At 45.0% G+C, this 27,223-nt stretch overlaps 1 protein-coding gene across 2 annotated transcripts in view; it reads right to left on the bottom strand.

The window, feature by feature from the left end:
- The window catches only part of MAP4K2 (mitogen-activated protein kinase kinase kinase kinase 2), a 348,117-nt gene that overhangs the window by 57,614 nt on the left and 263,280 nt on the right, over positions 1-27,223 (bottom strand). The window lies entirely within an intron of this gene.

Raw genomic sequence — 27,223 nt, 5'->3', positions numbered from 1 at the left:
TCCCTAAATCCTGGCTCACTGCATGAGTACATGCTTACTGACTGAATGATAACATTAATATAAGTAAAGACACTGGGTGAATTCTTAATTGGTTGATTTTTACTTTAGTAAACAAATTACTACATGGTACTGAAAAACTCATTTTGAAATTGCAACAGCAGTCACACTGTGTTTGCTGGAGTATAAAGATAGTGACTGGGGAATTGTAGGCCTAAAGCACAAGTGTGAAGCTTGTTACACCACTACATGCATAATGCATAGTAGTTTGAAGCAGTGAATACCCTAAAGCCTGGCTTACTGCAAGAGTGTACGTACTTATGAAACTGCAAACACATCAACAAACCAAATCATTCTCTCTCAATCTTGCCAAATGGACACTGATTCATAGTGTGATTCTAGACAAATAACAGTAACCCTTGCAGTGTATAACAAAAGATTAAAAATATTAGATAAACAAATGTATTAAAACTCGCAGTAATGGAATTAAATAAATTAATAGTCTGATATAAATTAGAATACTCAAAGTTTAATAGAGAGTATCACTGGCACTGGATACAAGGAAAATAGGGGTTTAGGGTAATGAAGAATAATAAAAAAAGTTTTACAAAAAAAGGGAAGTTACTACAATAATAATTCGAAAAAAAGGGGAATGAATGTTAATACTCGTATTAACAAAAAGTAACCTATAGAAATGCTTTAATAAGAAAAACGAATTTAAATAAAGCATTTTAGAAATTATACGAAAGTTAAAAAGTATGGAAAGAGGCACGTTTACATAAACATGTGACGCACTAAAACAGAGGAAATGAGAACATCTGTTAACTGAAAAACGTGACTTAAAAGTAGGAGAAGCAATAAATTGATCCTATAGAGTGTTAAGTAACCAAAAAGTATATAAACCACACCCATGGGAAAATTAGTTTTGTTTTAGAGAATTAATACGGGCGAAGAAACTACGAGCAAGGAATTGATTCAGTGCTGCGGAAGCATCTTGAGAATATCTTTCATTTCCTCAGAGGGAACATATTGTTAATGTATATTTAAAAATACATTAAACATTATCTTCCTTCTAGAGGAGTTAGATGAATTTCGACGGAGGAAGGAAAGAATATCGAAGCGAGGTAAATCATCTGAATGGGTATATGTTTGATATTTTTTAAAAAGAAAGCAAAAAAAATTAAATGATTATAGAATGTGGAATGATTAAGTTTAAATGTAATATAATAACAAGTTGCCAAAGCAACCATTGCAAGAAATATAAGTTAATTAACGAATTACTACGTGCAAAGTAATAATTTGAAGCGAAACCATCATCTTGAATTTATCTTTCATTTCCACAGAGGGATCATATTGTTAGTGTATATTTTAATTTATATATAACTTTATGATCCTTCAACTGGAGTTGAATGACTTTCAACAGAGGACTTCAAAACATAATAAATAATATTTTTTTAGTATGCAAGTATTTCTTAATGATTGAAAAATGTAGTATAAATAAAGTATCGACGAAAAAATGAAATACTTTGGAATAAAAGAGAATACTCTTTATTTTCTAGAGTAAAAATGGGCTAAAAGTATTTTTAATGAGTAGTGCTTTCTCCTATTTTCACTCGTGAAGAACAGGAGGATTATCTTCGCGAGCACTTTTTTTGAAAAAAATAATATAATTGTGGCTTCAAATGTTAATAATTCTTTACATTTTTAAAAATGATTGTTAAATGTAATACTGAAATGAAATGTACATAAAAAAAGAAAGATGAAGTAGTGAGGGAGTGTTTGTCTTAGCACTTCTATTCTACTTTATCTGAAAGTAAAAAAAGCCCAAACATTTAAATAAAAATGATGGAGTGGTGTGGCTCACTGGTTAGAGGCGGCAGACCCGTAAGCAGAGGACGGCCCAGGACCAGGGTTCGATTCCCGACGCGGCAGGGTCGTGGACCAGGGTCAGCGGGCTCGATAATTCTCGCCTCGGTGCCTACTCCAGTCAGAGACCACACTCGGCAACTCTGGGCATTAGCTTGCCTCATCTTCACAACGGCCCCCCAGACCGCCGGGGATGCTTGGTCACACCTTAGAGATACCCATTAGGGACCATCTCTCAGGGTGAGCCAGGACGGGTTCCCCAGCGGTCGAAGCTCAGAGATACTCCTCCGGGAGTCGATTCTAGCGCTATATAAACCCACAATTAAATTAAATTAAAAATTAAATAGAATAGAAAATAGAATATTTTTAAATACCTTCACAGTCAACAAACTCGTAAGCACAGTAGATAGTTTAAATTAAAAATACCCTACCAAAACTGGGGGCATATTATCAAGGAGGGTTTGAAACGCATTGTAAAATAAAGTGCGTCACAAAATGGGCTACATACATGGTGAGGGTATCGCAACGTCACATAGAAAAAACAAGCCAATCAACATTAAGATCAGGAAGGTAGAGTTAACCACACAACAGCCAATCAAATGTTTTTCAAAATCTGCACAAGGAAACGGATTGGTCGGTAATACGTCTTCTTCACAACCAATGAAAAAGAGGTGTAGAAAGTTTCTGTTTTTAACATATGAGCAAATCAGATAACCTTGCAAGTACACGCAGCAAAAGGCAATTGTTACCACTACACTAACATGCACTTACCCTACAGGTGCACCCCCCTGGACTTAGAATAGTAATTGTTATCCCTACACTAACCTGCACTTACCCTACAGATGCACCCTGCTCTCTCATTCAAAATCCAAACCAGATTTACAACACCCTTGCACCACTTTTGCGTCACTTTTCCCATCCTACAAATAATGCGGGGAGCCGGCGAGACCGTGGGGACATTGTGGCTCTGCCCACGAACCCCAACAGTTTTTATAAGACACGGGGGATACGGTCCCCGGGAATATTAGAAATTACTGATAAGGGCTACTTTACAAAAACAATAAAAGGTCGCGCACGCAGCGCTCAGTGTGGCCCCCTGGTGTGCCCGAGCTGGATGCATGACTCATAATTGGTAGGGTGCATGACTCCAGCGCCTTTGCTGCACAACTTCTGCACGTTTGGGAGCCAACATTACTTTTCCACATGGCGAGCTACTAACATGCAGCTCACCATGTGGAAAAGCAATCTAATTAACATTTTGAAAGAGAGAACAGATTTCCTTGCTATGGGAGGGCGGGATAGACACACCCGGACACTGCAGGAACCGGCCCTCCCACAATACATAAAGCCCCGGGGAGTGGTGGTCCCTGGGGCTTTGGAGACCTTACAGCCCCCTCCAACCATTTTTTTGAAGCCCCGGGAGGTAACGGGACCCTCAAGTGCTCCAAGAGGGGGGCCACGCAGTCCCCATCCCACAATATATAAAGCCCCGGGGTGGTGGTCCCCGCGGCTTTGAGGACCTTTGACCCCTCCCCCCACCATTTTCTTTAGCCCCAGGAGGTGACGATGCCCGAGGCTGGGGGGCCCCTCTGGGCCCCACATAAAATGTAATATTTTGCCCCCAGTATTTAACCCAGCGGGACTAATTATTAAAAAAAACTCCATATTATTTTATTTATTTTACGCCACAGTCCGGGCACCCTACACGCACCTGCGGAGATTTAAAACATTTGGGCCCTTCTGGGACCCCCTAAGCAGCAGGTCTAGAGGGTACAATTATTTCTACCCTGCCCCCTTTCTCCGTTTTGCAAACATATTCCACTGACTTCCTCAGCCTCGCTTCTACCAAGGCACAAATTGGCTGACAACAGTTCCAGGTTTCGAATGTTTACAACCACTTGACAACCAATCAGCATTCAGCTTATGATCGGGACGGTGCGCTTATGGTACGATGACAATCCCCGCACACTCCGCGCCCATAAATATATATATGGCTTTAACTGTAATTTTCACAGGAACTACTGAACAGATTGACACCATATAAGCAAAAGGCACAAGTCGGAACTGAGGACTACCTCTTTGTCGCCCCCCACTTGACCAATCACCCCAAAAATTTCAGGGTAGGAGCGGACCAGAGCTGGCCAAAAGTTTGGAAAATTTTGCAGAGATTCATAAATCAGTGCCAAAGTTGTTGGTAACAGAATGTTGCGGGTTTCCTATGGATAATAGGTCCTAACTATACCTACCTACTGGCAACCGCCAGTAGGTAATATATATCTACATACACACAAAGTCATATTTAAGCTTTCAAACAAACATAAATAATCTCAATCCAATAGCTCCTTTGAAAAACTCACGAGGTCTGTAAAGATTACTGAATCATTTTACTGTACAAGGTTACATAAGGTGCAAAACATTGGCCGTCACTCAGTCATCGCACCGACACTCACTAATCGTGCACTGGTTGGAGTCAATGGATTATGCAAATATATGTATATCCTCAATGTGCCTGCTCAAAAATAAAAACAGGCTCTAGCATGCTCGGCCACACTTAAGTCGGCTTTATTGTGGATATATATATATATATATATATATATATATATATATATATATATATATATATATATATATATAGATAGATAGATAGATAGATAGATAGATAGATAGATAGATAGATAGATAGATATAAGGAAAACAGACGTCTTGCGGCAATTTTGCAATTTTGCAGCTTGAAGAGACGAGGCAAACCCAGTTTTTGTGCTTGTGAATTGTTTAATTTGCTCTACACCATTCCGCCATTCCGTGTTTCGGCCTAACGAGGCCTTGATCACATGTCAGCGTTAAAGGGGCGGATATCATCCATATAAAGTGCAACCAGCCATTATTTACATTAGACATAGAAAACAAATGTTATGTCTAACTTATCAATGAACGCAATATTTTCCTATTCCAGGCTAATCCTTGTACCAAGTTACAGGAATTAACAAAGTAACATAAGGCACAACAACTGAGACAAAGTAATTGGCAGCAATTTAGAATAATTATAAAAACATATAAATAAGTAAATAAATATGCTTAAAATATAAATACTCCATGTCATTGCTGCTAAAAGGCAAAAGGTTATACACATCCTAAAATGTGTCAATGTATGGCTAAAATCCTGTTTAAGAAATAAATCATGTTTTAAAAAATACAAAAACTAGGAAATACACATCTTAAACTAGCCAAATTCATTGAATTAATAACGCCCAAGTGGGCAAGCTCATATTTCTGTGCAAAGTTAACGGTGCAAATTGCGTAAATTAATAATGGCAAGATTCAGTGCAACCCAGTGATAAAATCCGGGATAATAAAAAGTGAATACAATTTAAAAATAGATGAGTGAATATGTAAAATGCGGAGATACAGCTAATATATACAATGTACACAAAAATTATTATTATTGACTCCAAAATTAATGCAAATTCATAAATATGTGAAACAATCCTCACTAGCACTAAGACCATTAGGAGTTTTTGGAGGCCCACTGAAGGGCTTTAACATTGATAAATAATAATTCTGACAAACGGAATGACCTACTGGAAGGTTTTATTTTTGTTAGCACTTCAATGACCAGAGTGCACAGCGCTAAAGGAAGTCACCTGTGATCCTACTGGAGGGCAATAAAATGCAGAGAATGACTCTGTTTCCGTTTTGCCAGCAAAGCCTGTGAACAAGAGCCAGGAGGCTCGAAATGCATTAGGCGAAATTGAAATTCGAACATGAATGCACAGTCATGCTCCTGCATTCAATAAAGCTGTGTCAGCAATCTTCTGTGGAGTGCACTTTCGTTTTTGGACAACATTTGGAAATCATATATATATATATATATATATATATATATATATATATATATATATATATATATATATATATATATATATATATATATATATATATATATATATTACCTACTGGCGGTCGCCAGTAGGTATATATAGTTAGGACGGTTTACCATAGGAAATCCCCAACATTCTATTGGGAATAACTTTGGCCCTGGTTGATGAATCTTCGCAAATTTCTCAAAGAAGATGGCTCGCTCCGCTCCGCTCCTTCCCTGAAAGTTTGGGGGGGGATTCGTCAAGTGGGGGCTGAGAACAAAAGGGGGGTCCCAAAACGTGTTTTCCCCATGTTAATTTCCATAGGACCTTTAGACTCAGCTACAGCTTGAACCGCTGAAGGGAATTACACCAAACTTGTCAAAATGGTAGTGTCTGGTATGCAGATCACGCTTTTGGTAAAATTGTGTAAATCCCTCCAGTGGTTCCTGAGAAAATTAAAAGAGAAATCAATTATATATCTATAAGCGCAAACGCGTGCGCGCACCCCGCGATTTTTCGCGATTTTTTTTTGGGGGGGGGGGGGGGGCTTGGGGGGTTTGTCTCTTTCATTTTAATGTTTTTGTTTTAATTTCGAGGGTGCCCACCCCTCATTTTGGCCCCCGAGATCACCGCCGCCGCCCGAGCTGCCTTAAGATGGCCGCCGCCTGGTTGTGGGCGGGGCCGGCGAAGGAGCCGCGCTCCAATTTGTCAAGGAGCTCTGATGTCATCGCGGGGCTCGCCTCAGGGCCGCGCTGGGATTGGCCCATCGTTCGGAAGATTTCCACATAGGAGGAATGGAGCTAATATCGCAAATACACGTTTCTTTTTCGTGTTTCCCGTTTCTTTTTAACTGCAGAGAAAACATATTCCACTACACTCAACAAATATCAAAACATCCATTCCTTTTCTCATATTGAAAGAGCAGTTACTCCAGCCACAGTCACAAACGAACAAGCTATCCCTACCTTTTAACACCAACTTCCCACCCCTTGCCTGGGATTTCCCCACATTCTTGAAGGGAAGGGAAATCCACAGTAGTGAAGCAGTTTTAAACTTGCCAGGAATCTTTTTGTGAATTCCTTGCAGATGTTGTATTCGGCAGGAAATCTATTTTAACATTCGAAAATATATTAGCGAATAGGTCCAACCGTATTTAGAAAGAAAATAAGTCATATTTAAGTGTTTTTAAGGACGGTCTAACAGTAATTACATGCATTGGAAGTGCTGCATGTCATGTTCCATTCAGCTCATGGCTGAGGTTATAGTAACACCTCCTTCGAAAACCTAAACCTTATGCATTTTATCGTCGATACTGAAATTCGGCATACCTTTGACTGTACATACTCTCTCTTACCCTACGGTTATCAACAGGTAGGGTTCAGTAATAGTCAGCAATTGCGGGATTACTTTTATATTTTTGTTTGTTTCTGCATAGGTTTCAGTAGTGAAAAGTCTGTGCCTTTTCCTTCTTAATTTTGTCAGAATTGCATTTTGTGTATTCCTAACGCAAATCGCCTAGGACCATTTATAACGTTCTGCTTCGAATTCCACTGTTGAAGGTTGTTGATGAGGGCATTATTCAAAATAGCGGAGCAAAATAGCGGAGCAGCGAAAGTGCATGGAAGCTCTGCGTGGCACCTACTGTTGAGATTCTGCAACATCTTTCTGCATTACAAATTGAGTCTACAGAGTTGCTAATGTCTTTACGACCAACTGCAAATTTACAATATTTGTGAATGAGGCAGAATGAGTGTGACCCAACTAAAAATAAAAAGCCAGAATACTGTGACAAAATAGGGGTATTTCATGATAATCACAAGCTGGTTTGTGGGTACTAAAGTAGTAAATTTATTGAAATGTACAAGCAAATAATTTTAACAGCATTGTATTTTGTAAAATAATGTGTATGGGGGCAAAATCTATTTACTAAAAATCAAAAAGATGTCTTAACAGTAAAAATTGCCATGTTACAAAAATAATAAGTGGGCATTTCTGAGGAAATTTACTAATTATTTTAGGTGGAAAGCCAGACAGGGACGAACAGTGTATTTACTGAAAATGACAAGTTGATGGTTTGGACACAAAGTAGTGTGTGTGTGTGTATGTGTATGTATATATATATATATATATATATATATATATATATATATATATATATATTCACAGAAAAAACCATAGGTTATAGTGGATATATAGTTAGGAATTTGCATTTACAAAACCTTGAAAATTCAATGAAAAAACCATTGGTTTTAGGCCATATATAGTTAGGGATTTGCATTTACAAAACCTTATTTTACTCGCATAAAACCATTGAAATTCCATATATAGTTATAAGCGCTAACTATATATCGCGCACCCGCAATCCACTGCTGATGATGTCACATATTACATCATTCATGACATGGTTAGTGACATCACTGATGACATCACTGATGACATCTCAAATGACATCACTGATGACATCACTGATTACAACATCCAGTGACTGTATGTTTCTGTAAAGTTAAAATATGTTTTACATATTGAAGAATGAGTGGATATATAAGTGTCTGGATGAAGGATTTACTAGGTGCATGACTGACTGATTGAGTGAGTGATTAAATGTGTCTCACTGAGTGCATGGGTTAGTGACTAAACTGTTTTAATTTGTGCATCATTATATCTGTTGTTCTACAAACTGCTGCATATGTTGATCAGTAGCTATATGAGTAACTGTATGGGTTATTGATTGGTTGTCCAAGTATTTGTATGGGAAACTGAGTGTGTGTGTATGGGTGGCTGGGAGGTGTGTGACTCTGTACATAGATGTGTGAGTAGTTGATTCACTATATGTATAGATTCAAAAGTGCATGTGCAAACAGCTGTATGGGCGGTTGACTGTGCATGAGTGTATTAGTGAGTGAATGGATATCTCAGTGCTACATGTCAAATTAAGTACATATGTAAAACACAGTACATGTGAGAGTTGACATCTATAAATAACTGTGCATAAGAGCCAGTGAATGTGTGAGTGGCTGTATGGATCATTGTGAACATGTATCAGAGATTGTATAAGAGAGTAAAGTAAATATGTGTTAGTATATGTTTGAATAAGTAAGGTGTGTATAACTGTATAGTTGAGAAAATGGAGGTGTGATTGATTTTTGGCATAACTGACTAGGTGTGTGAGTAACTCCATGGATGAGTGACAGTCTGTGACTGTCTGTTTACACTGATTGTATCTAAGGTTATATTAGAGTCTGAAGAGGTTCATGGTATTATCACATGAATGATATCATCAGTGATGTTATCAGTCATGTCAAATGAGATGTTTTCAGTGATGTCATCAGTGATGTCATTTGAGATGTCATCAGTGATGTCATCAGTGATGTCACTAACCATGTCATGAATGATGTAATATGTGATATCATCAGCAGTGGATTGCGGGTGCGCGATATATAGTTAGCGCTTATAACTATATATGGAATTTCAATGGTTTTATGCGAGTAAAATAAGGTTTTGTAAATGCAAATCCCTAACTATATATGGCCTAAAACCAATGGTTTTTTCATTGAATTTTCAAGGTTTTGTAAATGCAAATTCCTAACTATATATCCACTATAACCTATGGTTTTTTCTGTGAATTTCATTGGTTTTTTAATAGCAAATATGAAAAGCTTTAAAATGTCAAGTACGTGATAGATAAAAACATTTTCGTATTTATGCACGCTGATGTGCTTTGAACGCTGCCCCCCCCTCCCCTCTTTTCTCTTAGTAGTACTCTCTCTTTGCAGATAGTGAACGGTAGTTAACGCAGGCCTTTGCCCCCGTTGTAATCCGTCGTGCCTGCTTGTCTCTCCATTTGATTGATTGTTATCCAAGCATTTACTGTTTTAGAATTGGTTCTCTTTGGATCATTCTCTATTTACAAACAAGCACAAAGTCGCAATACTCTGTTTAGTCTTTGCAGATAGTGAAAAATCGTGTAAAAAAATAAAAGTAATCGAGCAAAATCAGTAGGCCACTAATTGGATCTCTTTTTGACCTCGCTAAAATAGTTATATTAGGAACAACCCTTCATGAGAAATACGAAAATAGTGAGATGAACTGAGCTCCACACCATGAGGGCTGCAAGACAGCTCGACTCCGTCACCCACCCCGCCCAAAATAACGACAAACCCTATGCAAATATTAAAAATATAGACAACACACCAGCAAAGAAACAGGGTAAAACATTTTATTAAATAACTATTTACATAACTATTTTATACTTTTTATTGCCCGATCCGGCTAGCTCAATCGATCGAGCATGAAACTCATGCACTCTGATAGCAAGCGTTGCTACTGATGCTATGCAGACCAAAACTGGTTTTCAGTTTGTACATTTTTCTAGATTCTTCAATCCAAGGTTGGTTCACTTTGTAGAACGATGGCTTCAGATTTTCAACATACGGTGTGGTGGCGCGGACTGGGAGGGGGCGCTTCGCTCCTGCCCCCTCCCCAAGTAAGATTTTCATACGTGAAAGTACGTTAATGGTTTTGGTCCCTGAGTTGCTTCAATGTCACTGCCATTCTCAAATGGCATAAGTTCTGGATGTTGGGTGCCATAGTTAAGAGTTCTGAGCAGTGCTTGTAACACTGTCTGAAGCTTATTTCCACCTACTGCAGCTTCACTATTCTCAAAGTAAGTGAGTGTCGTTTGTGGACCTGACTGCATTAGAAAACAATGTGATATGTTACCTTCCTAAACAGCTTGACGGAGGCCCCTGAGGGGCGGTGTGATGGCCATGGACTCGGAGAAGACGCTTGGCTCCGACACCCTCCCCAAGTCTTATAGCACTGGTGTAGCCTGAGATCGCCCCCGACATAGGCGGCCGGCTCCCGGGGTCCGGCGGAACTTTTTGCCTTTTGATGACTCTTCAATTCTGGACCTTGTCCCACAATCCGTTTGACCTGAAGACACGCTGTAGTGGGGCGCCCCTTTACCGTTTCAGTTGCCATTCCGCCCGCTTTTGCTACACTGTGCCTCTTCCGCCATTCAGCTGTTTACCGCCCGCTCTTGCGACTACAGCGTCTCGCTCATCATGTAGTTGAGTTGCTCCCGCTCTTGCGGTGCAGCGATAGGCGGCTGCCACAGGACTCTCAAAATGGCGGCCGGCTCTTCGGTTTTGGGCCTGGTCCACTAAAATGGCCCTGGGACACCTTTGAACTCGGACGCTTCCCTGATAGGGCTTGGGTCCCATTCTCGAAAGCGTCCCCTCAGCCGTGAAGATTCTACAAAAGTCTTGGGGGCCTCCGACTCCCGCAGGCTTCTGGTGGGGAGCCGCTGCCATGATTGCTCCTGGAATGGCCACGACGGAGCTACGAGATGGTAGTGCTCTCATGCTGACGCCAGCTTTAGTCTGAAACATCCAGAAACACTGTAGACTACCAATTCGATCAGTTCCGGTAGCGCCCCAACATGACCCGGAAGAGAAGAACTTGCCCTCCCCTCTTTGACTGATGGTTCTTGTTGCCTGTCCCCTCTGTTGTCATTTAACAGAACTTTTTGGACTGCTGAAAGGGGTTGTGTTCCGAACGCTGGTTGGTGGAGACATTTTGACTATATTCTTGACCTACGTTGTCGCGTAATGCGTTATATGACACGCCGCGTTAGCGCACCCGGAAGTGATCCGAGGCGCGGCGCGCAGCGCGTAACGTAAGCATAACAGGTCATGTGACTTGTTAATAAAACTTTTCATTGGTTCATTTTACTTTTGTTATTTTAATGATGAAAAGCTTGGTCATATGACCTAAAAATTACGCTTTTTATTGTTTTCGAACATTATTTTTTTTTAAACATATGTTATAATATTCCAGGCTAATGTACTTTCCCGGAAAATTTACAACTGTCCTGCAAGTAAAATATATTCCTTTTTCGAGAAAAAGGGCGTTTCTTCCTTCCATGACGGAGCCGTTGAGTAAAAGAGATTCGGCCTGCTGTCTTAGTCGCCGATACGCCTGATTATCAGATTCTTATCGATCACTTTATGTTGCAGAAATGAAAAACACAACTGCCCTTGACCATTTATCTTTACTGCGTTCCTACATATTATACCTTTTATCCGTCATGTAATTGGACTGCTTTATTTCACTTGCCTTTTACTGATTCGAAAACAGTGACTAAAAGTAAAAACTTTACCAATGTAAATACTACTACCATGTTTTGTTTTAAAAACCTTTATTGTGAAAATGTCAGTATACAAATACGGGCCTATAACCACGTGGGCCGGCCACGGAGCAAACTGAAATCGTATATGATGAGGAGACATTTACACTGTAGAGGAACGTAACGAGCGGGCCATTAGGTTGCAAGAACAAAGGTGTCTAACAGTTGCGGAATCGGTGGACGTACATTTTGTAATTAAAATACGACAGGGCCACTTACAATAACATTTTCTAGATATACATTTGCGGGCAAGGAGTTACGAGTCCCATTTATACCGGCGCCATTTTGGGCGAGGCCGGGCAGGTCCAAGATATAGTCAAAATGTCTCCACCAACCATCGGCCAGACCAGAACCCCTTTCGGCCCTTTATGCTACAAGATGGTGTCTTCCATTCAGAAAATATTGTTGGCAGCATTTTGAAAGGAAACAGAAACAGCCGTTCTCCTAGTGAGTTTCACATTGTTACATTTAGGAAGAATGTTGAAGAGTAGTATGTGGAAAATCTGAAGCCATTTTTCTACAAACTCTCAATCAGACTTGGATAGAAAAAAAAATCCTGAAGAATGTACAAACTGAAAACCAATTTTTGTCTGTATAGCATCAACAGCAACGCTTGAGTCAGCTTTGTGTCAAGCCGCCATTTTCATTCAATCAATAGCGTCCCCCTGCACACATTCAGGGACCTGGTCGTGTCTTCAGATGAAACGGATTGTAGGAAAAGAAGCAGAAAGGAAAAGGAAAAAAGTTCCGCCGGACCTCGGGAGCCGGCCGCCTATGTCATGTGCGACCTTTGGCCACACCAGGGCAATAGTGAAGCTGCAGCAGGTGCAAATAAGCTTCAGACAGTCTTACAAGCACTGCTCAGAACTCTCAACTGAGGCACTCAACATCCAGGACTTGCCATTCGGATCTTGGCGCCTTGTGCTGGTTCCGACCTATTCACACATCGGTCCACTACTGACATCACCTCATAAGCCAACGGGGCACCCCACGGCGACTTTCGGCGCAGCATTGTAGGATGGCCACACCAGTGCGGCAACTTGCTGGACACAACCTCGGTGCCATCCGGATCTCGGCGCGTTCGACTCACTGTACCGCAAGAGTGACCGCAACTCAGCTGGACACGCCGTCTTTCGGCGCAGCATTGTAGGATGGCCACACCAGTGCGGCAATTTGCTGGACACCACCTCGGTGCCATCCGGATCTCGGCGCGTTCGAGTCACTGTACCGCAAGAGTGACCGCAACTCAGCTGGACACGCCGTCTTTCGGCGCAGCATTGTAGGATGGCCACACCAGTGCGGCAATTTGCTGGACACCACCTCGGTGCCATCCGGATCTCGGCGCGTTCGAGTCACTGTACCGCAAGAGTGACCGCAACTCAGCTGGACACGCCGTCTTTCGGCGCAGCATTGTAGGATAGCCACACCAGTGCAGCAACTTGCTGGACACTAACTCGGTGCCATCCGGATCTCGGCGCGTTGTGCTGCCTTCGGCCTATTCGCACATCGGTCCGCTACTGACTCTGCCTCACGTGCCAACGGATTTTCTACGCTTTTTGTAGCCCTATGCCGCATAACAGGTCATGTGACTTGTTTATAAAACTTTTCATTGGATCATTTTACTTTTGGTTTCCAAAAGATGGAAGGCTTGGTCATATGACCTAAAAATAACACTTTTCATTGGTTTAGAACATTTTTTTTTCCCAAACGATGAAAGCCCCACCTTGTTTCTGGATCATTCAGACTGAAGCTGGCGTCAGCATGAGAGCACCACCATCTCGTGGCTCCGTCGTGGTCATTCCGCGAGCAATCATGGCAGCCGCTCCCCACCGGAAGCCTGCGGGAGTCGGGGGCCCCCAAGACTTTTGTAGAATCTTCACGGCTGAGGGGACGCTTTTCGAGAATGGAGCCCAAGCCCTAGCAGGCAAGCGTCCGAGTTCCAAGGTGTCCCAGGGCCATTTCAGTGGACCAGGCCCAAAACCGAAGAGCCGTCCGCCATTTTAAGAGTCATGTGGCAGGCGCCTATCGCTGCACTGCAAGAGTGGGAGCAACTCAACAACATGGTGAGCGAGACGCTGTAGCCGCAAGAGCGGACGCAACTCAGCTGGATGGCCGCCACCTGGGGAGGCCCGTTCACGCCGCCTCCCCCACGCCCCCCCCCACCCCGGGCCGCCGCACGCAAATTTTCGGAGCAGCATTGTAGGATACCAAAACCAGTGCGGCAGTTTACTGGACATCACCTGGGTGCCATCAACATCTCAGCGCGTTCTGCTGCCTTGGGACTATTCGCACAACAGACCGCTACTGACGAGGCCTCCCCCCGCCCCACCCGGGACGCCCCACGCCAATTTTCGGAGCAGAATTGTAGGATCCCAAAACCAGTGCGGCACCCAGGCGACATCACCTGGGTGCCGTCCAGAACTCTGCACGTTGTGCTGCCTTGGGACTATTCGCACAAAAGACAGCTTCTGACCATTGTTGCTTTTTTGGGTGAAAAATGTTTAAATGTTTTTACAGTTTTTGTTCCGTTCATTATAGTTAAATGTTAATAAAGTTTTAAAATCTAACTTTGTTGGAGTGCTATATATGTTTAAAAAATCGGGTGAATGGGACCTTGAATCGGGTTATGTGTGGGCTTTGCAAGTGTACTGCTACAAGATCGGACATTTCAAACTCAAATGCACGTTCTTTTTCTTACCTTTCCGAAGCATGGAGCGCAATAGCAGGCAGAGAAAGGGTGATGCACGTGTTGAACACTGCCTGGCCTGGCAAGTTGCTGGCAGTGCCCCCCGCCCGCTCCTGAAAGAGGGCACACACACACCGCCGCCCCGAGTACTTCACAAATCTTTAAAAGACCATGCGCTTGTTCATGAGGCTTAAATGGTTTATCACCCCTTCTAGAACCCCTGCATCGACCCTCTGACGTTTCCTGGAAGAATTAGCACGTAACACAATACCAAGCCCTGTCAGCTGAAACCCCCGAGAAATCATGGGGCATATTATCAAGGGGGTTTATTTCCGCTTTTTGGGCTTTAAAAGCCAAAAAAAAAAGAGATAAAATTATCTCCCTATTACCAAGCTGTCGCTAACACCAGTTAGTGACAGCTAAAAGGAGATAGCGACCATCTTGGGCCCCGCTTTGCATATCAGTGATATTTATCACTAATGACATGCAAAGTGGGCGTGCCAAGATTTTAGCGACTGGAAACAGTCCCTAACCATCGCTATCTCCTATTACCAACTTTTGGAGATATTCGCGCTAAGCGCGAATATCTCCAAAACCTAACACCTGCCCTAAGCAGTTTTAGCCATGTTATCCAATGGGAAGTGGATAACATGGCTAAGAGCATTTGCTGGATAATGCATGAATATCGCTGACTTTTCAACGATATTCATGCATTGCGGCCGTTTTTTATCGCATTTGCGATAAACCTTGCTAATAGCAAGGTTTATGTGCGATAAAATTCGCCGATGTGCGGCGATAATTTTTGTCTCTAAACAAGTTAGAGACAAAAATTATCGCTAGTTGTTGGTAATATGCCCCCGGGTTTTTGCTTGCAGGAATCGGGAGGCGGGAGACTAGCACTGAAATCAGTAGTCTCACGCCTGAATCGGGAGGGTTGGCATGTCTGGATACTCTACAGCTGGGGCCATAAACTACATCCGCAGGGCTAGGTGATAGCCTAGGTCCGGCCTGGACAATCGGACACAGAGGAAGAGGAGTGTCAGAGGGTGCGGTAGTGAATAGGGTGAAAGGGAGGTGTCGGGCGGGCACAGGGTGTGATTCTCAGAGAAGAGCAGCGCAGATGGGGGGAAGTATATGGCCCATGCATGAGAGAAAGAGCGGGGGTGACCAGTGCGTGGGGGAGATGCTTGCGAGGGTGGGGAGCCATGCTGAGGATCGGCGGCGTGCAGAGAGTGGCCCTGGTCAAGGCATCTAAAATGGCTGCCGTGCACGACAAAATTGTGGCATTGGACAAAAACGCAAGATGGCGCAGACAATGTTTATCAATAAGGATTCATTTATAACAAAATATTTACTCGCAGTGACAAAATGGTGGTCAACACTTCCTGATTTCCATCGAATCGAACGTTAACAAACGTCACGCAGCAAAAAAAAAAAAAAAAAAGCTCACGCACAGAGCAGTTTTTAGCCATGTTATCCAATGGAAGGTGGATAACATGGCTAAGAGCATTTGCTGGATAATGCATGAATATCGCTGACTTTTCAGCGATATTCATGCATTGTGGCCGATGTGCGGCGATAATTTTTGTCTCTAAACAATTAAAACGAAGCACAAAATGGCGAATTCCCGTTTCGCTACCAGTTTGCGGCCCAGTTCGCGGCCCGTGAAGCGCTTCTACCGTGAAAAATCATTTTTTTTTTATTTTCCCCACGGGACCCTTTAATAACCCCAACAACATTCCTAGGGGGTCAAGAGGGGTATACCTTGCCCCCTTTCAATAAATTCCCCCTTCGTTTTTCACCTCTTCTTCTCTCTCGATCCTACCGAGAGATAAGATGGCGGCCGCTCCGGACTGTTTAGAATGTTGACAGACACCGGAGAGCCAATCAGCTTTCAGCGCGCAAAGTTCCGTTTCGCGAAAAGTAAGCGGACCGGATCGCTGCCCGGAGCGCTGTTACAGATATATATCTTGTTTTGAACGTTAATTTCTCAAAAACTACTGGAGCACATATATTGAGACCTAGCAAAGGCACATCGGGCTAACAGTCCCTACAATTTTGCCAAGTTTCGTGCAAATCCATTCAGCCGTTCGAGCTAAAAGTGAGTCCAACCGCCCTATGGAAAAATGAATGGGAAAAACGCGTTTTGGGACCCCCCTTTTTTCTCGGCCCCCCCTTGACGAAACCCCACCAAATTTTCAGGGGCTGCTCAGAAACAAAATGTGCCATTTTCCTGAAAATTTCAGCCGATTCCGTCCACAAACGCCAAAGTTATTAGACATAGAATTTTCAGAAATCCCATAGGGAAAAAATCCTAACTATATATACCTACTGGCGATAGCCAGTAGGTAATATATATATATATATATATATATATATATATATATATATATATATATATACTCCAAAACGGTGTGTATATATATATATTACCTACTGGCGGTCGCCAGTAGGTATATATAGTTAGGACGGTTTACCATAGGAAATCCCCAACATTCTATTGGGAATAACTTTGGCCCTGGTTGATGAATCTTCGCAAATTTCTCAAAGAAGATGGCTCGCTCCGCTCCGCTCCTTCCCTGAAAGTTTGGGGGGGATTCGTCAAAAACCATAGGTTTTAGGCCTTATATAGTTAGGAATTAACATATAAAAAACCATTGAAATACCTCCTATATATATATATATATATATATATATATTAGCATTTAAAAAAACAATGAAATTCACTGAAAAAACCAAAGGTTATACACTATATATAGTTAGGAATTAGCCTTTAAAAAAACCAATGAAATTCACTAAAAAAACCATAGGTTTTAGGCCTTATATAGTTAGGAATTAACATATAAAAAACCATTGAAATTCCTCCTATATAGTTAGCTGGACATTTTATTGACATAAAACCCAATGAAATTCCATATATAGTTAGTTGCAATAACTATATATCGCGCACCCGCAATCCACTGCTGATGATGTCACATATTACATCATTCATGACATGGTCAGTGACATGGAATTTCGGATTAATTTTTTTTTTTGTTTTTTTGTTTTGTTTTTTGTAACATCGTTTTTATTGCAGTACCAAAAGCGATTGCATAGACATTACAATAAAGTATAACATATCAATACAGCAGTATGGTATATAATCATTTCGTTATCATAAACTGATCGCACCGGCTTCCAGATAGGAAGCCGATCGACGAGTGCTGGAAGTCCATTCTCTGCTCCATCGTCCAATGTCTGTTTCTGAGAGCACAGGAGGACGCGGACTGCTTTTAAGTTTTTGGACAAGAATCCAGAGCACACTTAGTGTATCAAATCAAATTTCAATCTTCAAATGGTCAAATGGTCGAAGCAATGGGATAGATCAAACATGCATAAGTATTTCAAAAAGGTTTTATTGTTCAACAGTGTTCTTTCCTCAGAATCACTGTGCTTATCACTCTAGCCTACACGTGTTTCATCACAGCATGTGGCTGTGAATCTTCAGGGCTGATCTGAATGATCAAGGCGCGTTATCGGGAGACCGGTGATAATTCCGTCCCGGTCCTAATCGGGATGTTTATGTTTGCAGGAGAACGGTACCGAAAGTAATCGGTTGCCGTTCCGTCAGAATGGGGATGGTGTGTAAAGGTTCACACAGCGTCGGTGCTATTCGGGCTGTTTGCCCGTGGGTTGAGCCGAGTGCAGCTCCTGTTTCCGAATGCGGAAACAGGAGCTGCACTCGGCTCAACCCACGGGCAAACAGCCCGAATAGCACCGACGCTGTGTGAACTTTTACACACCATGCTGTGATGAAACACGTGTAGGCTAGAGTGATAAGCACAGTGATTCTGAGGAAAGAACACTGTTGAACAATAAAACCTTTTTGAAATACTTATGCGTGTTTGATCTATCCCATTGCTTCGACCATTTGACCATTTGAAGATTGAAATTTGATTTGATACACTAAGTGTGCTCTGGATTCTTGTCCAATTACATTAGAGAGAGGTCCCAGAACCTCTTCTCTTACAGAGGTTAAGGTTTTCCTCTGCCAAGAAGCACCTAACTCTATACCACGACACTTTAATACTTACCGTGATAAGCTGAGCGCCATATTTCTGAACACTTAAAAACCTGTTCTCTGCTTTTAAGTTTTCACCCCTCCCACACCCCCGTCAACTCCCCCCCCTAACTCCCCAACTACCCAAACTCCCTAACATCCCCACCCCCGTGGCGGCGCTGCAGTAGAATCATAGAGAAAAGTAAGGTCTAGTGTGTGCAAGGAGGAGTGAAACATCCGCTAAAGGTGCGCTCCTGGTGTGCTAATGGGACCAACCACTTCAGAATCTGTATCCTCTCCTTCCCCCTCACCATCATCATCCCAGAGTGCCTGCACTATCATTTCCCACGCTGTTGCCCTCTCCATGGCCTTCTCATCAGCAGCCCTTGTTGCCATTTGGTATCGTAGAGTGCTTTCGCACGACGCCCACTTCAAGCATTCACCATACCAGCGTTTATATGTGGGTCACACTTTTGATTTCCAATTCCTGGTTATTTCCCTCTTCGCCAATATCAACCCCATATCTATGAACCTGCTGGTCGTCTTATTTTTAGGCGTGTGTGGAAACCAATGCAGCACCCCCACCGCTTTAGTGTATTGTAGCTCCCTATCCGTGGCATTATTCAAAGCCCTCCCGACCTCCTGCCAGTATTCCCCAAGTGTGGGGCAGTCCCAGAGCATGTGTCCCAAGTCCGCCCCCAGTGTACCACATCTAGGACAGGCCGCCTGCTCCACTCCAAAGTACTGCTTCAGTTTCCCCGGCGTGAGGTATGCCCTATGGATGATATAAAAGTGTATAAGTTGGAATCTGGCGTTCCTCGTGCTCTTCCGTGCTCTACGTAGTAGTTGCCCCCAAGTGGCATCAGGGATCTCCATCTGGAGGTCCAATTCCCACTTAGTCTTTAGAGCAGTGAGCAGCTGCAAGGCCTCCCGCAACATCCTGGAGTACAAACAGGTCACAGCCTTAAAGGTTCCCGCCGCCATCATCACGTATTGACACGCCATAGAGGTCGGGGGTTCGTGCAGGCCCTCTCCCCAGTGGTCTTGCATGGTGCCCGTCACCGCCGCGTGCAGGAGATAATCGCCTCGTGGAAGGTCGAAACGCTCCTGTAGCTCCTGGAACGGAAGCAAGGCTCCGTCCTCATAAAGGTCACCTAGCATCTGGACCCCAGCTTCCTCCCAGCCCAACAGTCTCGACCAATCACCACCATGTGGCAGGGCCGTGACCATTCCCAGCGGGATCTCCGGGGCATACATGCGGCGGACTCCCGCCCGTTTACTCGCCCGGTTCCAGCAAAGCCGAAACGTCTGTTCTTCCACTGTCAGATCTCTGAGCAACAGCTTCTGATGAAGCGAGATATATGCGAGCACATGCCGCGGGGTGCCCTCATCTCTAGTGTGTTCCGGGCCCCGATATACTCTTGCGACCTCTTGTGTAAAAGTCTGCAGCTGAGCCGCTAGGTAATAGCACTCAAAATCAGGCACCGCCAAGCCTCCCTCATCTTTGGGCCGCAATAGAGTGTCTAGCGCTATTCGCCGCCGACTCGTGCCCCACAGGAACGCTATGACCAGTGATCGCAGCCGGCGAAAGACTGAGCCGGGTATCCATATCGGGAGGGTCCTAAAATAATACAGTAGCCTAGGTAGTGCCACCATCTTCAGCAGGGAGACACGACCTGCCAACGAGAGTGGGAGAGTGGCCCAGAAATCCATACATCCCTTCAAGGCGTTAATACAACGTGTGAAATTACCGTCCAACATATCTGCAGGGGTGTGATACACATAAACGCCCAGATAATGCAGACAATGAGGCTCCCACCTGAGCTCCTGTGCCGTGAGAGGGCATGGCTCTCCCCGTTTCAATGGGTACAGGCAAGACTTGGTCCAGTTGACCTTCAGACCCGACAACCGCCCGAACAAGTCTAGCAATCGTCTCGCTCCCATTAATTCCTCCTCCGCATCGGCCAAAAACATCAACAGGTCGTCCGCATATAACGAGATGACATGCGGCCTAGCCCTATAGACCAGTCCCTGATAATAGCAGCCAGACCTGGCTTCCGCCGCAAAAGGCTCCATTGCCAGCGCGAACAAAACGGGGGAAAGCGAGCATCCCTGCCTAGTGCCGCGTCGCACCGGATATTGACTCGAGATCAGCGAGCCCACTCTAACTCTAGCCGTGGCTTCAGTATACAGGACTTTAGTCCAGTTGATATAGCCCTCTCCTAGTCCGAAACGCCTCATTACTTCATATAAATAATCCCATTCTAGACTATCGAAAGCCTTCTCGATGTCTATGGAAAGCACTAAAGGCGTAGCCCCCTCCGGCAACCGAGTTCCGAGCAGCCTAGTCAATCTGCGGATATTGTGGGTGGTGTTTCGCGTTGGGGTGAAGCCGCACTGATCACGATGGATCAGGCCTGTCATGTGGGTCAACAATCTATTCGCTAGGATTTTACTCAGTATCTTGTAATCCGTCGTGAGCATGGATAATGGGCGGTAAGAGGAAAGGGCGTCACTCGCTCTACCAGGTTTCAACAACGGGATCATAAGGGCCTCACACATTGATCGCGGCAGTCTACCTCGTGACTGTGCCTTGTTGTATACCAATTGCAATTGCGGGGCCAAGTGCTCTAAATATTTGCTATAGAACTCAATCGGCAGACCGTCAAGCCCCGGGGTTTTATTCCTAGCCATCTGCTTCACCGCGCATCCTATCTCTCCGATCGTTATAGGCCGACCCAGCTCCTCTGCCTCTGATTTCTCTAGTTGTGGTAACTGTAGCCCTCCAAGAAAGGTGTCCAATTCCTCTGCCCCGCCCGTCGGCCCGCTCTCATACAGACCCTCATAATACGCCCTGAACCTATCCAGGATTCCGGCTTGGGTGTGGCAGAGCCCGCCTCCCTCCTCTTGAATAGACATGATTGGAGCACCCCGCCGATGCGGATTGGCAAGCCAAGACAACATTGCCCCCGCCTTATCGCCCTCCGCATGCGCTCTCGTTAGATAGACCTTGTGATCGAAACTATGCAACTGTTCCAACTCCACCGCCATTGCTTCTCTGGCGTTTCTGACCCCCTCTTGAAGCTCAGGATGATTTGGGCGCTCTCTTTCTGTCTCTCTTAACCGCCGCTCCGCTCTATCAAGGTCGTCCAGCAATGTCTTACGAGTACCTGCAACGCTCCCATTACAGTGCCCCCTGACCACTACCTTAAACGCGTCCCACTCCACAGCCCTAGTGGAGGTGGAGCCACTGTTCTCTTCGAAATAGCGCGTCACTCGCTCCCCCAGGGCCTCCCTAAATAGCAAATCATCTAGGGTATCAGGTTGTAACCGCCAAGTTGGGACACAATTGACTTCCACCATCCAGTTCAGGGACAACAACAGAGGGTTGTGGTCCGATAACGTACGGGCCAAGTGCTCCGCATGTCCCACCGCTGCAAGCACAGGCGAAGAGCACAAGAACACGTCCAACCCAACATGAAGATCATGTAAAGTGGAATGGAAGGAGTAATCTCTCGTAGTAGGGTGTAGTGTCCTCCATGCATCTCCCAAGTCCCAACTGTCCTGCCAGTCTAACCTTCGTTTCGCCACCCTGTGTATCGGTGAAGAGTGCAACGGGGGATGAGACCTATCCAAAACAGTATCCACCACCGAGTTGAAATCCCCTCCCATGATCATCGGCCCGCCAAGTAACTCGCCAGTTTGCCTGAAAGCGCTGTCAGGAAGGCGGGCAAGTCCACATTCGGAGCATATACACTGCAGAGAGACACTATTCGGCCCCTAAGTCTCCCCTCCACAGCCACAAACCTACCCTCTGGATCTACCACCTTTTTAGTGACCTGGAAGGGAACCCCAGCTCGTATCCAAATCAAGGCCCCCCTCGCAAAGGCCGAATATGTTGTGTTAAATAGTTGCCCCCTCCACCTTCTCTACAGCGCTACTCCCTCCTGCTTGGTGAGCTGCGTCTCTTGAAGAAAAGCTATATGCACTCCCCTACGTTTCAGATATGCATGAACCTTGTGTCTACGCACCATGGTGTGGAGACCCCGCACATTCCAGGTCACACATTTCAGAGCCCCCGAATTAGCCATACCTCCCTGCACCTATAGACACAGCAATAACAGCCATTGACCATGCGCTCATGCCACCATGCCAACCCCCCCTCCCTCTCCAAACAAATGAACCCCACATCCCTCTGAACCCAACCTAAGCGTCCCCACCTACTCTCGGTTCCCACCCCCCCAGGACAGGACCCCCCACAATTGGAAGTGAACCCATCCAAACTGTTGTAACTAGATACCCCCCTCAAGGAAAGACACCAGAGCTCGCAGTCTCCACTGCGATTACCTTAAGGGCCAGCAGGGCGCGGACCGCCACCGAAGGAGTTTGTTAAACCAAATCAGGCCCGCGCATCCCGCCCCAAGATCCCCCCATTAAAACTCACGAAGTCCCTTATAGCAAAAGCTGCGCACACGGGCACAGCGCCCTAGTGTCTGACCATCATGCCGTTCCTCAAGTCCAGCGCCTCAGGCCTCGACGATCTCTCCAGACGTTTGCGGTGTGACAATGGGGCCCTTGGCCCCCCCGAATTCCGAGAGTTCCGTCTCCGATCCCGTGCCCTGCTCCTCCGAGTCTGTGCCTTTCCCGGACTGGCTCCGGGCCGTACCAGAGGGATCCACTACCGCCTGCAGGGCAGCCTTCCTCTCCGCCTCAGTCTGTGATACCGATGGTTTCCCAGTCCTCTGCCGATTCTTGCGAATGCGTTGCGATTTCCTAATCGGCTGTTGCACTTGAGCCTCCTCCGCTCTGGCTTTGGCCCCGTCCGTTACAGCCTTGTATGTGTCCCACCAAGCCCAAGCGTCCGCCGAGGAAGTAAAGAAATGCGACTTGTCGTCCACTATCACCATCAGCTTCGGTGGGAAGAGAAGGGAGCATTTGATGCCCTCTCCCCGGAGCTCTCGCTTGAGCGACAGGAAACTGGCCCTGAGTTTCTGGGTCTCTAAAGTGTAATCCGGGAACAGGGTGACTCTGCTGTTATCAACTTGGAAGGGTCCTGCTTCCCTCGCCCTCTGTAGTAGCCAGTCTCGATCTCTGTAGTGGAGCAGCTTAATCACCAACGGACGGGGTGGCAGGCCCGGGGCTGGCGGCTGGGCCAGAACCCTGTGGGCCCGTTCTAGGGAGAAGAAAGGAGAAAGCCCTTCTGGCGCAACTTCAGTGCGTAGCCAATTATCGAGGTAGCTAACCATGTCATCACCCTCAAGTTTTTCCGGAAGGCCCACCAGGCGAACAATGTTGCGCCTACTCCTATTTTCCGCGTCCTCGGCCCTCCTCTCCAGCACCTTCAATCTGTCCAGAGCATCCGCCATCTGTGCCTTCACCGCTGCGTGAGAGGGGGCCAAGTCTTGCATGGATACCTCCATATTCTTGACTCTGTCCTTAAGCTTATCATGGTCCGCTTTCAGGAGGCCCAGGCCCGTCGCTACCTGAGCGATGTCCTGCTGTGGTCGTGATAACCTCCAGTATACGGTCCTGCATGCGCAGGAGAGCAGGGTGGTCGCGGTCCGCTCCATCCAGCGTTTCCGAGTCAGCCGCTCCATCTCCATTTCCCTTTGGTTTCACCATATCGGCAGGTACTGGCCCCCGGAGGCCCGATTACTCTCCTCCCAGTCGTCCGCAATGCAGGACCTCGTCACCGGACAGTACCCCGAACAATGGGTCCGGGGATCTAAGACACCCGCAGGGCACTACACACTGTCCTGAACTCACTCGCGGGGCTAATTTAGTTCTCGGGAGTCAACAGCTATAACGGGGCCTCTAGGTTCCGATTCGTGCGTGGAGAGTCGGAGTCGCCTTCACAAAGCCGTCGCCATTTTGGGGGGACCTCCCCGGAGAATCTTCCTGTGTCCTCGTGTCCTTGTCAACTCGCCGCCAAAGCGAGGAAAAGGCCAACCGCACTTGCTCACAGGGTTTAGAGAGGTCCTCCGGTCCGGCAAGCACCGCCAGTATTAGGTCAACAGGATAGCCGGGCCAAAAGCCACCTCCGCCTTCTGCGACACTCGTCCAGGCCTCAGGGCGCCATCTTAGATCATTGGCTATCACACCCGAGGCTCTTGCTAGAAGTCAATTTTTCAGGACTATAATCGGCCACAGGTCACCCACTCCGAGCGCCGTTGCTTCCGTGACACCTTTAGATCACGGATTTTCCAATTTTCAGTGGAATTCGCGTGAATAATCAGGATGATATCTGGGATCGGGCGCGGAGCTCCGGGCTCACGCTGCCTACCTCCTCGGCATCCAAGCCACGCCCCTCAATCTTTCGGATTAATGATCGAAGTTCCCAAGCAGTGATCACTACACTAAACACACTAAAAAGCCCTTGTTGATTCTGTACCCCTCCCTTGCCTAATTTCCATCATAAAGGAATGTGCACAAGTCAAGTACTCTGGAAACTTCGTCAATGCTTTCCTGACATTTGGGCTAGGGAAGGGGGCAATCCCCACCCTGTACCAAGGCCGGACTAAGAACCAAAAGCAGCCCTGGCACTTATTGTCATGCCAGCCCCCCACTATGCATGGAGAGAGAGCGAAGTGAAGAGTGAAACTCTCATCAATACATGGCAGGGTTGAGATGTTATAATAATACTAGTATTTGTAAAGCGCAAACAATTACACGAGGGTGTCAAGGCTCTGAGGGCCGTCTGGGAGATGAAGCAAGCTTTTACCCAGAGTCACATGGTGCTGGGCTGACCTGCCGCCGAGGATCGAACCGTGAGCCCTGTGTTTCCCAGAGTCAGCCGCCCTGGTTGCTGCGCCACACCTCTTCCTCACTCACCTTTTTAAATTGGGGGAAACCTGATGCATTTAGCAACATATGCCTCATTTACAACCATTTTGGCAACTCTTTTCTCTCTCAATACTCCTTTCTTCTGCCTGCTAGTTTCTTCTCTTGATCCCTCTCTTCCTATTCTCTAACTACATCGCAATGAATACCCTCTAGCCCCTCTTATGTTTTCCTCCCTCCTAGTTACTTTTGTTGTCCTACCACCCTTGTTATTACTTCAATCTTCCTTCTCTCATTTTCTCTCTGCCAGTCTCCTTTTCATTGCTCGTCTCCATGTCATTCCTCGTTTCCTGAGTAATTCTATCTCCGCCTTTGCTTTCTTCTTCTTTGCTCTTCCACCTGTCTTTCTTGCCCCTTTTTAGGTTGAGCCTTGGCAGCGCATGCGTTGCTCTGCGAGGCATGCTGTATTGAGGTAGGGACCTGAAGCTCCGCCCACTCTCCGCCAGCATTTTTCATTGGCCTGTGTCATTGTCCACTGTAAACTGTGGCTGTTCATTGGTCAAAAGGCTTAGTAGTCCCTCCTTAGTACCACTTTGTCTGATTGTGTAACCTGCCAAGGGAACACCCCCGTTACGTGTGTTGTTGCTTGGTAGGCTTTAATTACCGCCTCCGAGCAATATTTTCTCAAATAGCATTGTCTGCAGGACACGCTCTCTCCTAAAGCTTTTCAAAAAAATTATAGTACCCATTTGCAATGCGATAGGTCTCGCATTTGTGAGAGTTTAAGCTATAGGTATTGTAAATTACAGTGCCTTTTATTTATCGGTTTTAAAAACAATACATAAATAAAAGGCATTGTCATTTACAATGCCAATAGCTCAACCCTCAAAAATGGGAGACCTATTACATTGCAAATGCTTGTTTGTTGGTCTTGTGGGGAAACCATGTCTGTGCTGGCACCCACAGGAGTCACATGAATGGCTGTATTTGGTCCCGTTGAAATCTTACAGCAGCTGTTAAAATCTTCAGACAAGCCCAAAAACGTTTCTATGAAAATTACAAATTCTTGACCTGTCCTTTTTCTTGGCCTCACTTGATAGATCACTCAAAACTTTCCAAGAAAAGCTGAGGTAGATAAACTTTTTTTTGGAAAGTTTCATGAAGATTTTTCGAATGCGCCAAAGTTATTAGCAAAACAAACAACAGATTCCTGTGGAACCTCTGGTTCCCATATAACTACACAGTGGTTAACACAACTATGTAAAATATAAATATATATCTATATACATATATATTCATTCAATGAAAAAAACAAAGGTTACAAAGAAGTTAAAGTTAGGAAATAGAATTTACAAAACCTTAGAAAATCACTAAAAACCCAAAGGTTACAGGGACGTTATAGTTACGCTCAGAATTTACGCAAAAAAAACATAGCAATTCAGCTGTTATAGTTAAAGTTATTTAAATTAACTATAACTCATGCTTTAGGGTAACTATAACGTGTGCCCCCACTATGAACAGTTTTCTCATCAATAATTTTACAGCAAATGTTGAACTGATATTATCAATGATGTCATAGAAGATGTCATGAGCATTGTAATATGTGGGCTAATTAGCAGTGCATGTAAATTAAGAACCTAACTATAACGTCCCTGTAACCTTGGTTTTTTTCAGTGAATTTCTAAGGTTTTTTACAATATATTTCCTAACTATAACGTCCCTCTAACCTTTGTTTTTTCTGTGAGTTTTTATGTTTTAGGGGGGGAATCGGTCACAGGGCCTGGCAGTCAACAGTCAGCTTGCAGCCA

This window comes from Lissotriton vulgaris, chromosome 9 (genome assembly GCF_964263255.1).
Source record: "Lissotriton vulgaris chromosome 9, aLisVul1.2, whole genome shotgun sequence".
Taxonomy (NCBI): domain Eukaryota; kingdom Metazoa; phylum Chordata; class Amphibia; order Caudata; family Salamandridae; genus Lissotriton; species Lissotriton vulgaris.
Note: the sequence above shows the minus strand (reverse complement) of the source record. Positions and strands in the feature narration are given on the sequence as shown.